The sequence below is a fragment of the Scyliorhinus torazame genome, chromosome 5 (genome assembly GCF_047496885.1).
Source record: "Scyliorhinus torazame isolate Kashiwa2021f chromosome 5, sScyTor2.1, whole genome shotgun sequence".
NCBI lineage: Eukaryota > Metazoa > Chordata > Chondrichthyes > Carcharhiniformes > Scyliorhinidae > Scyliorhinus > Scyliorhinus torazame.
In genome coordinates, this window is record NC_092711.1 from 323,140,112 (window position 1) to 323,154,568 (window position 14,457).

The 14,457-nt window shown below is 46.8% G+C and overlaps 1 long non-coding RNA gene across 1 annotated transcript in view; it reads left to right on the forward strand.

The window, feature by feature from the left end:
• The window catches only part of LOC140422813 (uncharacterized), a 254,025-nt gene extending 239,818 nt beyond the window's left edge, over positions 1-14,207 (forward strand). The window contains exon 3 of the long non-coding RNA XR_011947620.1: positions 14,075-14,207. This is a non-coding gene — a long non-coding RNA (uncharacterized lncRNA). The remainder of the gene's footprint in view (positions 1-14,074) is intronic.
• Positions 14,208-14,457: the final 250 nt, after the last annotated feature.

The following is a 14,457-nucleotide window of genomic DNA, read 5'->3' on the forward strand; positions in this document are numbered from 1 at the left end:
TGTTCAAGAAGGGGATTAGAGACAACCCCGGTAACTATAGACCAGTGAGCCTTACTTCTGTTGTGGGCAAAATCTTGGAAAGGTTTATAAGAAATAGGGTGTATAATCATCTGGAAAGGAATAATTTGATTAGAGATAGTCAACACGGTTTTGTGAAGGATAGGTCGTGCCTCAAAAACTTTATTGAGTTCGTTGAGAAGGTGACCAAACAGGTGGATGAGGGTAAAGCAGTTGATGTGGTGTATATGGATTTCAGATTAGTGTTTGATAAGGTTCCCCATGGTAGGCTACTGCAGAAAATACGGAGGCATGGGATTCAGGGAGATTTAGCAGTTTGGATCAGAAATTGGCTAGCTGGAAGAAGACAAAGGGTTGTGGTTGATGGGAAGTGTTCAGACTGGAGTCCAGTTACTAGTGGTGTACCACAAGGGTCTGTTTTGGGGCCCCTGCTGTTTGTCATTTTTATAAATGACCTGGAGGAGGGCGTAGAAGGTAAATTTGCAGATGACACTAAAGTCGGTGGAGTTGTGGACAGTGTGGAAGGATGTTACAAGTTACAGAGGGACATAGATAAGCTGCAGCGCTGGGCTGAGAGGTGGCAAATGGAGTTTAATGCAGCACAGTGTGAGGTGATTCATTTTGGAAGGAATAACAGAAAGACAGAGTACTGGGCTAATGGTAAGATTCTTGGCAGTGTGGATGAGCAGAGAGATCTCGGTGTCCATGTACACAGATCCCTGAAAGTTGCCACCCAGGTTGAGAGGGTTATTAAGAAGGCGTACGGTGTGTTAGCTTTTATTGGTAGAGGGATTGAGTTTCGGAGCCATGAGGTTATGATGCAGCTGTACAAAACTCTGGTGCGGCCGCATTTGGAGTATTGCGTGCAATTCTGGTCGCCGCATTATAGGAAGAATGTGGAAGCATTGGAAAGGGTGCAGAGGAGATTTACCAGAATGTTGCCTGGTATGGACGGAAGACCTTATGAGGAAAGGCTGAGGGACTTGAGGCTGTTTTCGTTAGAGAGAAGAAGGTTAAGAGGCAACTTAATTGAGGCATACAAGATGATCAGAGGATTGGATAGGGTGGACAGTGAGAGCCTTTTTCCTCGGATGGTGATGTCTAGCACGAGGGGACATAGCTTTAAATTGAGGGGAGATAGATATAAGACAGATGTCAGAGGTAGGTTCTTTACTCAGAGAGTAGTAAGGGCGTGGAATGCCCTGCCTGCAACAGTAGTGGACTCGCCAACACTAAGGGCATTCAAATGGTCATTGGATAGACATATGGACGATAAGGGAATAGTGTAGATGGGCTTTAGAGTGGTTTCACAGGTCGGCGCAACATCGAGGGCCGAAGGGCCTGTACTGCGCTGTCATGTTCTATGTTCTATGTTCATTGAAGCCTTCTTGTGACAATAAGCGATTATTATTATCATTGTAATTCTTCAATAGTTTGGTTCCTTGTTAAGAAATTCAATGATTGACTTGCTCATTCAGATAATTGAACAATGGTTGTAATAGTAAAATATCTGCCAGAATGGCAGAGCAAACTTGGGGGGGGGGGGGGGGGGGTAAATTGTCTATTCCTGTTTCTCTGCTCCAATGTGACTCCAGTCTCACAGTATCTGGTTGATTCTCTTTTTTAAAATAAATTTAGCGTATCTAATTCTTATTTTTTTCCATTAAAGGGGCAATTTAGCGTGGCCAATCCACCTACCCTGCCCATCTTTGGGTTGTGGAGGTGAGACCCACGCAGACACGGCGTGGGGCTGCCCCGCAATGGGAAACCCCATTGACCGGCCGGTGTTACGGAGACTCCCGCCGGCCGGTCGGGGCAGAAATGTGGCGGGGCGGGGAGGAGAATTTCGCCCCTGGTTTTCAATCAATTCATAGTCTGATCTCCTATTGTGTGGGTTCCTGGGAAAAGGAGAATAAAAATGCACTCACAGTGCCAGTGTAATCAAATAAAAACACAAACAAAAGATGTGCAGTGTGGGTGGATTGGCCACACTGATCTCTGTGTTCACAAAGTAAATACTTGTTTTCACAGTGGCAGGACATTCTAAAACATCCTCACAGATAATGAAATGCTTTTTGAAGTGGAGTTTTAAATTTTAAATAGAGCGGTAGAATCATTTATGATGCAGAATGAGGCCATTTGGCCCATTGAGTCGATGCTCACTATCTGTGTCCCATTTGTCTGCTCAAACTCTGGAATCCTGCAAATTCATTTTGTTCACATGCTCATCCAATTCGCTTTTGAGATTATTGATTGTTTCCGCTCCCACTCTCTTCAGGGGCAGTGAGTTCCAGATCATTATCACTCACTGTGTTAAAATGCTCTTCCTCACATTCACTTTCCCCAAACCTTAAATCTTGTATCATCAGAAATTGGGAAGATGTTTTCCTTGTCCATCTTATCTAAGCCTGTCATTAACTTGTCCACCTCTATTAAATGTCCCATAATCTCCTCTGCTCCAAGGGGAACAACCCCAGCTCCTCCAACCTAACCTTAAAACTAAAACTCCCTCATCCCTAGAACCACTCTGGTGAATCTCCTCTGCACCCTCTCAATGACCAACCCATCCTTCCTAAAGTGTGGTGACCAGAACGGGGCACAATACTCTAGTTGTGGCCTAACCAGGGTTTTAGAAAGGTTCAGCATGATTTCCATAACAAGATATATCAAGGGATATGGGGATGTTGCAGGAAATTGGCATTCAGGTAGAGGATGAGCCACAACCTAGTTGAATGGCAGAGTGTGTCTGAGGGGCTGAATGGCCTACTCCTGCTCCTATTTCTTATGTTACTATGTTCCCTGTTTTTGTACTCAATGCCTCTATTTATGATGTGGAGATGCCGGCGTTGGACTGGGGTGAGCACAGTAAGAAGTCTTGCAACACCAGGTTAAAGTCCAACAGGTTTGTTTCGAACAGCTCCTTCCTCAGGTGAATGAAGAGGTCTGTTCCAGAAACATATATATAGACAGATTCAAAGATGCAATACGATACTTTGAATGCGCCAGCCAATGATCCAACACCAGCATCTCCACATCATGGCTACCATCGACACCGCAAACTGTCGGCTCAAAGTGGAGAGGATCTCCAGGAAGATCGCGCATATAGACACTGACATTAAGTTTCTCGCATTCAAAGTATCGTATTGCATCTTTGACTTTGTCTATATATATATTTCTGGAACATACCTCTTCATTCACCTGAGGAAAGAGCAGCGCTCTGAAAGCTAGTGATTCGAAACAAACCTGTTGGACTTTAATCTGGTGTTGTAAGACTTCTTACTCTATTTATGAAGTCCAACATCCCATATGTTTTGTGAACCATTTTCTCAATATTTCTGCCACCTTCAAAGATCAGTGCTCTCAGGACCTCCCCCTTGGTCTCTCTGTTTCTGCACACCCTTTAGAACTGTGCCATTAAACAGACTGGCGACAGTGCAGAAGGAGGTTATTTGCACCTTCAGGCTTTGCAGCCTCTCAGTTGGCACTCACCTTGTGCCAATCCCCACCTTCTGTCGTAAGCCTGGACCTTCTTCCTTTTCAGATAATAATCCAATTCCCTCTTGAATTTGCCTCCACCACACTTTCAAGCAGCATACACATTCCAATCCGAACCACTCACCACTTCCTTTGCCAATGACCTTCAAACTGTGAACTTCTGTTCTTGACCCTTCCACCAAGGGGAACAGTTTCTCCCGATGTATGTTTCCAAGACCCCTCATGATTTTGTATACCTTCATGAAATCTCTTCTCAACCTTGTCTTCTCGCTTCTCGAAGGAAAATAGTCCCAATCTCTCCAGTCTATCCACATAGCTTAAGTTCCTCATCCCTGGAGGCATTCTCGTGAATCTTTCTGCACTGTCCCTAAGACCTTCACATCCATCCCAAAGTGTGGAACCCAGAACTGGACACATTACTCCAGTTGAGGCCTATCCGTGCTCCATATAACCTCCTTGCTTTTGTACCCTATTTCACTATTAACTGAGTCAGATTGCCTCTCCATATCTCTTCTTTCAAAATACATCACCTCACACTTTTCTATATAAAATACCATCTCCCACTTGTTGCCCACTCTGCCAGCCTGTTGAGGTGTTGTTTGACACTGCTTCAAGCTTGGTATCATAGAATGCCTACAGTGCAGAAGGAGGCCATTCAGCCCATCGAGTCTGCACCAACCCATCCTACCTACGCCAATTCCCAGTCCTATTCCTGCAACCCCCCTCAAGGGGCAATTTAGCATGACCAATCCACCTAACTGTGGGAGGAAACCAACGCAGATGCGGGGAGAACGTGCAGACTCCACACAGACAGTCAGCCGAGGTTGGAATCGAACCCGGGCCCCTGGCGCTGTGAGGCAACAGTGCTAACCACTGTGCCACCTCATCATCAGCAAATTTTGAAATTGTACACCGTATTCCAAAATCCAAGATTTATATATAGAAACAAAAGTGGTCCATATACTGCCCCTTAAAAATAATCGTTTATCATGGCCTACTGTTTTTGTTCCAAAGCCATATTTTGTAAATCCAGCTGGACAGTTGAATTTTGACAACCTGCATCTTATGTGGTATTTTGTTGAACACTTTATTAAAATCCACATAGACAACATCCACCACATTTCCTTCATCAACTTTTCCTGCTCCTCACCCATTTCAGACGGAGATGAGGAGGAATTTCTTCACTCAGAGGGTAGTGAATCTGTGGAATTCTTTATCGCAGAGAGCTGTAGAGGCTGGGTCGTTTAGTATGTTCAAGGCTGAGGTAGACAGATTTTTAATTAGTGAAGGAGGCGAGGGTTATGGGGAGAAGGCGGGAAAGTGGAATTATATCAGGTCAGTCATGGTCTCATTGAATGGAGGCGCAGACTCAAAGAACAAAGAACAAAGAAATGTACAGCACAGGAACAGGCCCTTCGGCCCTCCAAGCCCGTGCCGACCATACTGCCCGACTAAACTACAATCTTCTACACTTCCTGGCTCCGTATCCTTCTATTCCCATCCTATTCATATATTTGTCAAGATGCCCCTTAAATGTCCCTATCGTCCCTGCTTCCACCACCTCCTCCGGTAGCTCTCGATGGGCTGAATGGCCGACTTCCATTCCTACGTGTTGTGGCCTATGTTCTTTATCAAAAATTAAATTAGATTAGTCAAGCCTTGTACAAATTCAAGCTGCCTGTCCTTAATTAACTTAAACCTCTTCAGGTAACTGTTGATTTTTGGGTGGTAATTGTTTTCAAAACCTTTTACCCACTTGTTCAACTGAGCCTTTGTTGCTCAGAATGTCCTGACTCTCTCTCAGGAATGTAGAGAAGGCAGCAGGACAATTCACACACAGCCAAATTCCACAATCAAAAACGTGATTAACGACCAGGTAATTTATTTCTTAGTGATGTTTGGTTGATGAATAAATGTTAACCAGGATCCTGGGGCAGATATCCCATAGCTGTGGGATATTTTACATCGATTTCAAAGGGCAGACAGGGCCTCGAGTTCAATGTCTCATGCAAAAGATGGCACCTCAGACTGTGTAGGAGCCCCTCAGTACTGTGCTCAGTGTACCGGGCTCAACCACGTGTCCAAATCTCCAGAGTGGGACTTTGCAGTCTCAAACTTCTGACTTGGAGGCAAAACTGTGCGTGCTGAGCCAAAGAGAACAGCTCCCGAATGGAATATAATTAGACACATCATGTTTAAACCTTCTGTGTGTCTGACAACAGTTACCTCTCACCTACTCACATGAAATCTGTAAGTGTTAGACTGTTAGGAATATTTACTTACTATAAATTGAAACCTGCTTTGACACCAGAAATTTAAAATAACGGTTTTGAGCAACGGGACTGAAATATTTTCTGTGTGACACCGTGGGTGAAGTAGAACGAGCAGATTAATCTGCAAACACAGGTGTCATTTGTAAAACACAAAGCAAAATATTACAGATGACGGAAATCTGAAATAGAAATAGATAATACAGAAATACTCAGCAGGTAAGGCAGGATGAGCAGAGAGATCTCGGTGTCCATGTACACAGATCCCTGAAAGTTGCCACCCAGGTTGAGAGGGTTGTTAAGAAGGCATAGGGTGTGTTAGCTTTTATTGGTAGAGTGTCTGAGTTTCGGAGCCATGAGGTCATGTTGCAGCTGTACAAAACTCTGGTGCGGCCGCATTTGGAGTATTGCGTGCAATTCTGGTCACCGCATTATAGGAAGGATGTGGAAGCATTGGAAAGGGTGCAGAGGAGATTTACCAGAATGTTGCCTGGTATGGAGGGAAGATCTTATGAGGAAAGGCTGAGGGACTTGAGGCTGTTTTCGTTAGAGAGAAGAAGGTTAAGAGGTGACTTAATTGAAGCATACAAGATGATCAGAGGATTGGATAGGGTGGACAGTGAGAGCCTTCTTCCTCGGATGGTGATGTCTAGCACAAGGGGACATAGCTTTAAATTGAGGGGAGATAGATATAAGACAGATGTCAGAGGTAGGTTCTTTACTCAGAGAGTAGTAAGGGTGTGGAATGCCCTGCCTGCAACAGTAGTGGACTCGCCAACATTGAGGGCTTTCAAATGGTCATTGGATAGACATATGGACGATGAGGGAATAGTGTAGATGGGCTTTAGAGTGGTTTCACAGGTCGGCACAACATCGAGGGCCGAAGGGCCTGTACTGCGCTGTAATGTTCTAATGTTCTGTGGAGACAGAACAGACTTTTAAAAATTAATTTACCGGATGCGAGCTTCGCTGGTTGGGCCTGTATTTAGGGCCCATCCCTAATTGCCCTTCAGAAGGTGGTGGTAAGCTGCCTTCCTGTACCGCTGCAGTCCTTCAGGTGTAGGTACACCTACTGTGCTGTTAGGGAGGGAGTCCCAGGATGTTGCCCCAGCCACAGTGAAGGAACGGCGATTGGGGAACCTCCAGGTGGTGGGGTTCCCAGGTATCTGCTGCTCTTGTCCTTCTACTTGGCAATGGTCATAGGTTTGGAAGGTGCTGCCTAAGGAACCTTGGTGAGTTACTGCAGTTCATCTTGTAGATGGTACACACGACTGCCACTGTGCGTCAGTAATGGAGCGTTTGCATGTTTGTGGAAGGAGGAGGCATCAAGAGGGCTGCTTTGTCCTGGCTGGTGTTGAGCTCCTTGAGTGTTGTTGGAGCCGCGCTCATCCAGGCAAGTGGAGAGTATTCGATTACACTCCTGACTTGTGCCTTGTAGATGGTGGACTTTGAGGAGTCAGGGGGTGAGTTACTCTCCGCAGGATTCCTAGTGAATTCCTCTTACCTGCCCTGGTAGCCACAGTATTAATGTGGCTGGGTCCCGTCCAGTTTCAGATCAATGGTAACCCCCAGGATGTTGATTGTGGGGGATTCAGCGATGGAAATGCCATTGAATAGCAAGAGTCAATAGGTTGGATTATCTGCAGGGTGTCAGCCCTTCTGATGTCTCTGAGCCTACCCCTGTCAACGGCGTACCTGCCAGTACAACCGTCCAAGAGGCAGCCCGGAACTTGCCTTCTCCCTTCTCATCATCCGATTAACGAAGGGGCTGTTTAGCACAGGGCTAAATCGCTGGCTTTGAAAGCAGACCAAGGCAGGCCAGCAGCACGGTTCAATTCCCGTAACAGCCTCCCCGAACAGGTGCCGGAATGTGGCGACTAGGGGCTTTTCACAGTAACTTCATTTGAAGCCTACTTGTGACAATAAGCGGTTTTCATTTCATTTCATTTCATTTTCATGTCACGATGGCAGGCAGGCTCCTGAGACTGGAGGTCCAATCAGAGAGGCACAGTGATGTCAGGCTAGCAGACTGGGAGAGGTGGGAGCTAACGACGCAGGCAGATGTGGGTGAGCGCAGATGTGGGTGAGGGCAGATGTGGGTGAGCATAGATGTGGGTGAGGGCAGATGTGGGTGAGGGTAGATGTGGGCGAGGGTAGATGTGGGCGAGGGCAGATGTGGATGAGGGCAGATGTGGGTGAGGGTACATGTGGGTGAGGGCAGATGTGGGCGAGGGTACATGTGGATGTGGGCGAGGGTGGATGTGGGTGAGGGCAGATGAGGACGAGGGTACATGTGGATGTGGGCGAGGGTGGATGTGGGTGAGGGTACATGTTGGTGGGGGTACATGTGGGTGAGGGCACATGTGGGTGAGGGCAGATGTTGGTGGGGGTACATGTGGGCGAGGGTACATGTGGATGTGGGTGAGGGCAGATGTGGGCGAGGGTACATGTGGATGTGGGCGAGGGTGGATGTGGGTGAGGGCAGATGTGGGTGAGGGCACATGTGGATGTGGGCGAGGGTGGATGTGGGTGAGGGTACATGTTGGTGGGGGTACATGTGGGTGAGGGCACATGTGGGTGAGGGCAGATGTTGGTGGGGGTACATGTGGGCGAGGGTACATGTGGATGTGGGCGAGGGTGGATGTGGGTGAGGGTACATGTGGGTGAGGGTACATGTGAGTGAGGGCAGATGTTGGTGGGGGTACATGTGGGTGAGGGCACATGTGGGTGAGGGCGGATGTGGGCGAGGGCAGATGTGGGCGAGGGTACATGTGGATGTGGGCGAGGGTGGATGTGGGTGAGGGTACATGTGGGTGAGGGCAGATGTTGGTGGGGGTACATGTGGGTGAGGGCAGATGTGGGTGAGAGCAGATGTGGGTGAGGGCAGATGTGGATGTGGGCAGATGTGGGTGAGGGTACCGCAACATGAAGGTGCCCTTGGCTGCCTCACAAGATCAGTTAAAGGGGTTGAAGTCTCCATGGCGCCATGGAGCAAGCAGCCAACCCAGTTCTCTCTCCGCCCCTGGGAAAGTCCCCTGGAAGCAGGAATGTGTGGGAAGCCGTCATGACGTTGCTTGTCCTTATTTCCCAGGCCCTGCAACCTCCAGCTCTGGCTCCACGGGGCTTTGAAATTTCAGCCAATGGTTCAGGTTTATAAAAGCTGCAAACACAATATGAGAATCAAAACTGACCTCAAACCGACCGAAGGGGCGGTTTGCATTAACCAATTTGACTTCTTATACTTCCTGCAATTAAGTGTATAATGTGATGCGGCGGCATGGGAACACAATGGTTAGCACTGTTGCTTCACAGCTCCAGGGTCCCAGGTTGGATTCCCGGCTTGGGTTACTGTCTGTGCGGAGTCTGCACATTCTCCCCGTGTCAGCGTGGGTTTCCTCCGGGGGCTCCGGTTTCCTCCCACAAGTCCCGAAAGACGTGCTGTTAGGTGAATTGGACATTCTGAATTTTTGTTCTTTAAGATATTAGTTTAGTCGGGCAGCATGGTCGGCACAGGTTTGGAGGGCCGAAGGGCCTGTTCCTGCGCTGTACTTTTCTTTGTTCTTTCTTTGTTCTTTGAATTCTCCCTCTGTGTACCCGAACAGGCGCAGGAGTGTGGCGACTAGGGGCTTTTCACAGTAACTTCATTGCAGTGTTAATGTAAGCCTACTTGTGGCAATAATAAAGATTATGATTATTATAATTATCACTTCCAACACACCATATGAAACATTTCTAGAAATTGTACTGTGGTATTACAGGTATTACGGTACCTGATAGGCTAAAGCACCATTGGTGGAAACTGTATGCCACCGCACAAGTGGACCGCCTCCGAGCCCTCCACGAGGACCTCTGCCACCCGGGGGTCACTCGTTTTTTCCACTTCATTAAGACCCGCAACCTGCCCTACTCCATCGAGAAGGTCAGGACGGCCACCAGGGACTGTCAAATCTGCGCGGAGTGCAAACTGCACTTCTACCGGCCAGAGAAAGCGCACCTGCTAAAGGCTTCCCGTCCCTTTGAACGCCTCAGCATGGACTTCAAAGGCCCCCTCCCCTCCACTGACCGCAACACGTACTTCCTGAATGTGATTGACGAGTACTCCCGGTTCCCATTCGCCATCCCCTGCCCCGACATGACCGCAACCACCGTCATCAAGGCCATCCATAGCATCTTTGCACTGTTCGGGTTCCCCGCCTACGGACACAGCGATAGGGGGTCCTCCTTTATGAGCGACGAACTGCGTCAATTCCTGCTCAGCAAGGGCATTGCCTCGAGCAGGACGACCAGTTACAACCCCCGGGGTAATGGGCAGGTAGAGAGGGAGAATGGAACAGTCTGGAAGACCGTCCTACTGGCCCTACGGTCCAGGAACCTCCCAGTCTCCCGCTGGCAAGATGTCCTCCCGGATGCCCTCCACTCCATCCGGTCACTGCTTTGTACCACAACCAACCAGACACCCCACGAACGTCTCTTTGTCTTCCCCAGGAAGTCCTCCTCCGGGACCTCACTCCCGACCTGGCTGGCAGCACCCGGACCCATCCGGCTCCGAACACATGTGTGGGCGCACAAGTCGGACCCCTTGGTCGAGAGGGTCCATCTGCTCCATGTGAACCCCCAGTACGCCTACGTGGTGTAACCTGACGGCCAACAAGATACGGTCTCCCTACGGGACCTGGCGCCCGCTGGAACCCCACGCACATCCCAGCCACCAGTCCCACCCTCCCCTCCACCGCAGCACCTTACAGGAGGATCGGTCCTTCCGCCGGCCCCGTCTCGGCCCCCCCACCCACCGACGCCCCCCGCAGGCGCTCCCTTCCCAGGTCAACCGTTTTCCACACCAGCGCCGTCTAGGGGTGCTGAAGCTGCCATGGAGATCGAAGCCACGCTCCCGGAGTCACAGACGCCCGAGCCTCCACCAAAGTCACCACCAAAACTCCAACGATCACAGAGGACAACCAGGGCCCCCGATCGACTGATTGCTTCATTTTAATTGTAAACTGTAAATATAAACCATCAAATGTACATAGCTATCAGACTTGTAAATAGTTACTAAACACTGTACGGAGGTATTACGGTACCTCCATAACTAATTATACCACGTTGCCATGTTTCGTAGTTTCAGGCCACCACCCTCGCCGGACTCTTTTTAACAGGGGGTGAATGTGGTATTATAGGTATTACAATACCTGATAGGCTAAAGCACCATTGGTGGAAGCTGTATGCTTTCTATTGGTTAGAATGTATGATAGCTCTGCCCTGCTAGGCAGGGTATAATAACCCGTGCCGCCCCAGCAGCCTTCATTCTGTACCTGAGCTGCTGGGGGAAACATCTAGCTTATTGAAGCCTTCATTTGGACTACAACCTCGCTTTAGTGGTCATTGATCGTGCATCATGTACAGCCTCATATCCCACAAACTACAGATATTCCACCCCTCAAGACTGGCAGTGCTTTAAAAAAAAATAGCCCAGCATTTATTACTCATTCCTCACTGTCCGAGAGAAGGTGGTGATGAGCCCCCCTTGTGAACCGTGTCCATACTGCCAGACTCTCTTTGCTACATTTCTGTATCGGATTGATACAACACTGAGTGACCATTTCAGAGGGGGGTGGCAGTTATGGGTCAGCCTCATCGCTGTGGGTCTGGACTCACAGGTAGGCCAGGCCAGGTAAGGATGGCTGATTTTCTTTCCTCAAGGACATTAGTGAAGCAGATTTTTTTTTACAACAATCGAATAGTTTCTTGGTCACCATTACCAGGACTAATGTTTTAGTCCACATCTATTCATTGAATTTAAATTCTCCCAGCTGCCTTGGTGGGATTTGAACTCATCACCTCTGGGGCATTATTCCAGTCCTCTGGGTTCCTTTCCAGTAGGATAAACATGATGTTACAGTCCTGCGATGCCAATGGGGGTACTGGCTCTCTGCACACAACTGGAGCACTCAGCTTCCCCTCATCACCTGGTCACAGATGGTCTGACACTTTTTGGAATTCGAATGAAACGACAGCTGAGATAAAACCATTTGTAAAAGTACTCAACAGGAGGGGATGCAACCTTTAGAAAAGGTCATCACGGTTAACATTTGCAGGTGCCACATGACCAACACATCAAGAACGCCCCTAGCAACACTAATCACAGAATCACTGAATTGTTACAGTGCAGAAGGGGACCATTCGGCCCATCGTGTCAGCACTAGCTCCCCAAACAAACAAATGACTTTGTGCCTTTTCCTCGATTGTGCCCTTCTCTCTGGAACTCCATTCCTCAGCTGTTTCACTTCACTCTTTGCTATTAAAAGCTCTTAAAGGACTTTCCCTTCAATGACATTTTATCCCTCCACTCCCTCCCCCCTTCAGTTTAATGGCCACTCTTTTGTCTAAAGCAACACAAGGTGCATAAGAGGATCTAGGAAAATGTGTACATCTGATAGCTGTTATTCTTACAGACTTTCGAAAAGAATTTCCTTAACCAGTTGCTTCCAAAAACAAAAGTACACGTCTTCAGAGCGTGTATTCCTAGTTGATTTCTGATTGGGGAGATCTTACGTCAAGGGCTTTGCGACCAAGGAAAGGAAAGAAAGAGTGCAGAGGAAAGAAAGGAAGAGAGTGCGTGGGGGGAGAGAGAAGTAATCTGAAAAGAAATGAAACAAATGATACCAGAAGGACCAATCACACTCTTTGGTATTCTGAAGCATCATTGAAATATCCTGCTGTTAAGTGTGACAGAGTTGGTCAATTGATCCAGTGAAATAATACTAAATTCTCTTTCTTCTGCACATAATTCATGAAGATATTTTTTCATATATAATTTATCTTTGAAAGTCATTGTGGTGCGAAAAGAAGCAGACGTTGTTTTGAGTTTAAGTGGAGTTAGCTCTTGAAAAGGACAACGTGATTAAGCAGAGAACTAAAGAGTTTGCCACGATCAATAAAGAGGTTTTCTGGTAAAGGCGTCGATAAAATGAGTTCAGTCCTCCTCCAACATTACTTCTGCCTTGTGTAGTTTGTTTTCACTCCAGTTAATCACTGACCAAATCTGTAACGCGGTCCAGCAGCCCCCAATAAATGACACAAGGCGGATCTGAGGCTATTGTTCTCTTGTATAGAGTTCAATAGGCAACCAGCTGAATCAACCAGTTTAGAATGAGAACATTCAAACAAAGGGAACAGATTTTAAACAATGAGATACGTTGAATCTTGAAGGAAGGGGGAACCTGTTGTGACATCATTAAACTTGAAACATTGAAGAGATCCAACACAACTAATTAATATTGAATTCACAAATTATCATTAATAACACTTGTTAATTGATTCACAAGTACTCAAACCAACACAATGATCCGATTCCCATAGCCAAAAGCTCAAGGAAACGACGTAGGAAACAGATTGACTTATTTCCATTAACTGAACAAGAGTAATGTGTTAAATGTAATTCTGTGATCTGTGGCGAATTTGCCTTCTTTGATAAGCTCACCTGGATCGCTCGCTCGGGGAACGTGGGAGTGTTATGTTTTAATGTAAAGGCCAGACACCATTCTTTTGTTTATTCATTTCGGACTGTGTGACTCAAAACCAGGTCCTTTTCCCCTTGTTTTTGGTTTCAAAGGGAAATCAAGTTTCCTTGAAGAGGTTTTTAATCCCAGCCTTCCAATCAACAATTGTCACTTGTATATTGGATGATGCGGTTGTCTGCTTTAATTCAACACTATTCAGGTAGCCGCAACTCAGGGTACTTTGTACCGCCAAGTCCAAAGCTCTCCAGGAGGACTTTCACTATCATCATTTCCTGGTGATCCACGCACCTCTCCCACTGTGTACACTGAATTACTTTTAATTAAGCCAGACAAGCACAGAGAACAGAAATTCAGACAGCAACAATAACTAACTCTTTGAACAAATCTTGTCTGGGTCCTTTTCTCTCTCCCTCTCTTTCTCTGTCTGCAGTATAATGTTAAGAGGAATTGCTAAACTAACATCTATTCAATGATAACAACTCGTTATTAATTAATTGCAAAACAGAAGAGGAAACACTTGATGTGGGGAAGAGGAAAAACTGACAATGGTGTTTGAGAACTTTATAGGCAATGTTGAGTGTTGATGTCAGGATTTGCATCTCCATAGCAACAAGTGAAGGCAAATACATTGAACTAAACTAACCCCATTTCACTTTGAAGATGAAATAGCCAAGGATTTGTTGCCCTTATTATGAGTAACTGAAACAGTGTAAAATTGCTGTGATTCTCCAATAAGCTCATTCCATTTGATGACTATTCTTGTCCCTCCTGCAGTCTGACTGTTGCGACAGGAAAAAACAGGCAAATGGGAATCAAGCTGAGAAAAGGAGAAAGTTTCAAACACGAAGGTGTGCGAGTGAAAATGCAATTTCTCAAATCGGTATCTAGTCAATAAACAAGTTCTGAAGACTGCAAAGCTAAAATGTTATCATGCACTTGTGAACTTATTGCAGCCTTACAATTGATTCCAAAATATAATCCTTTATACAGCAACTGAACATTCCAGTGACAGGGTAACCTGAACGATACATATGGTATTAAATTAATAATGAGAAATTTCAATCGACTATTCAGGGTAACCGCAATGCTTTCTCCTTCCTTATCACTCCCCATCCTGCCCTTCTTTACCAGGACGCATTCTTGTTGAAGGATTCCTC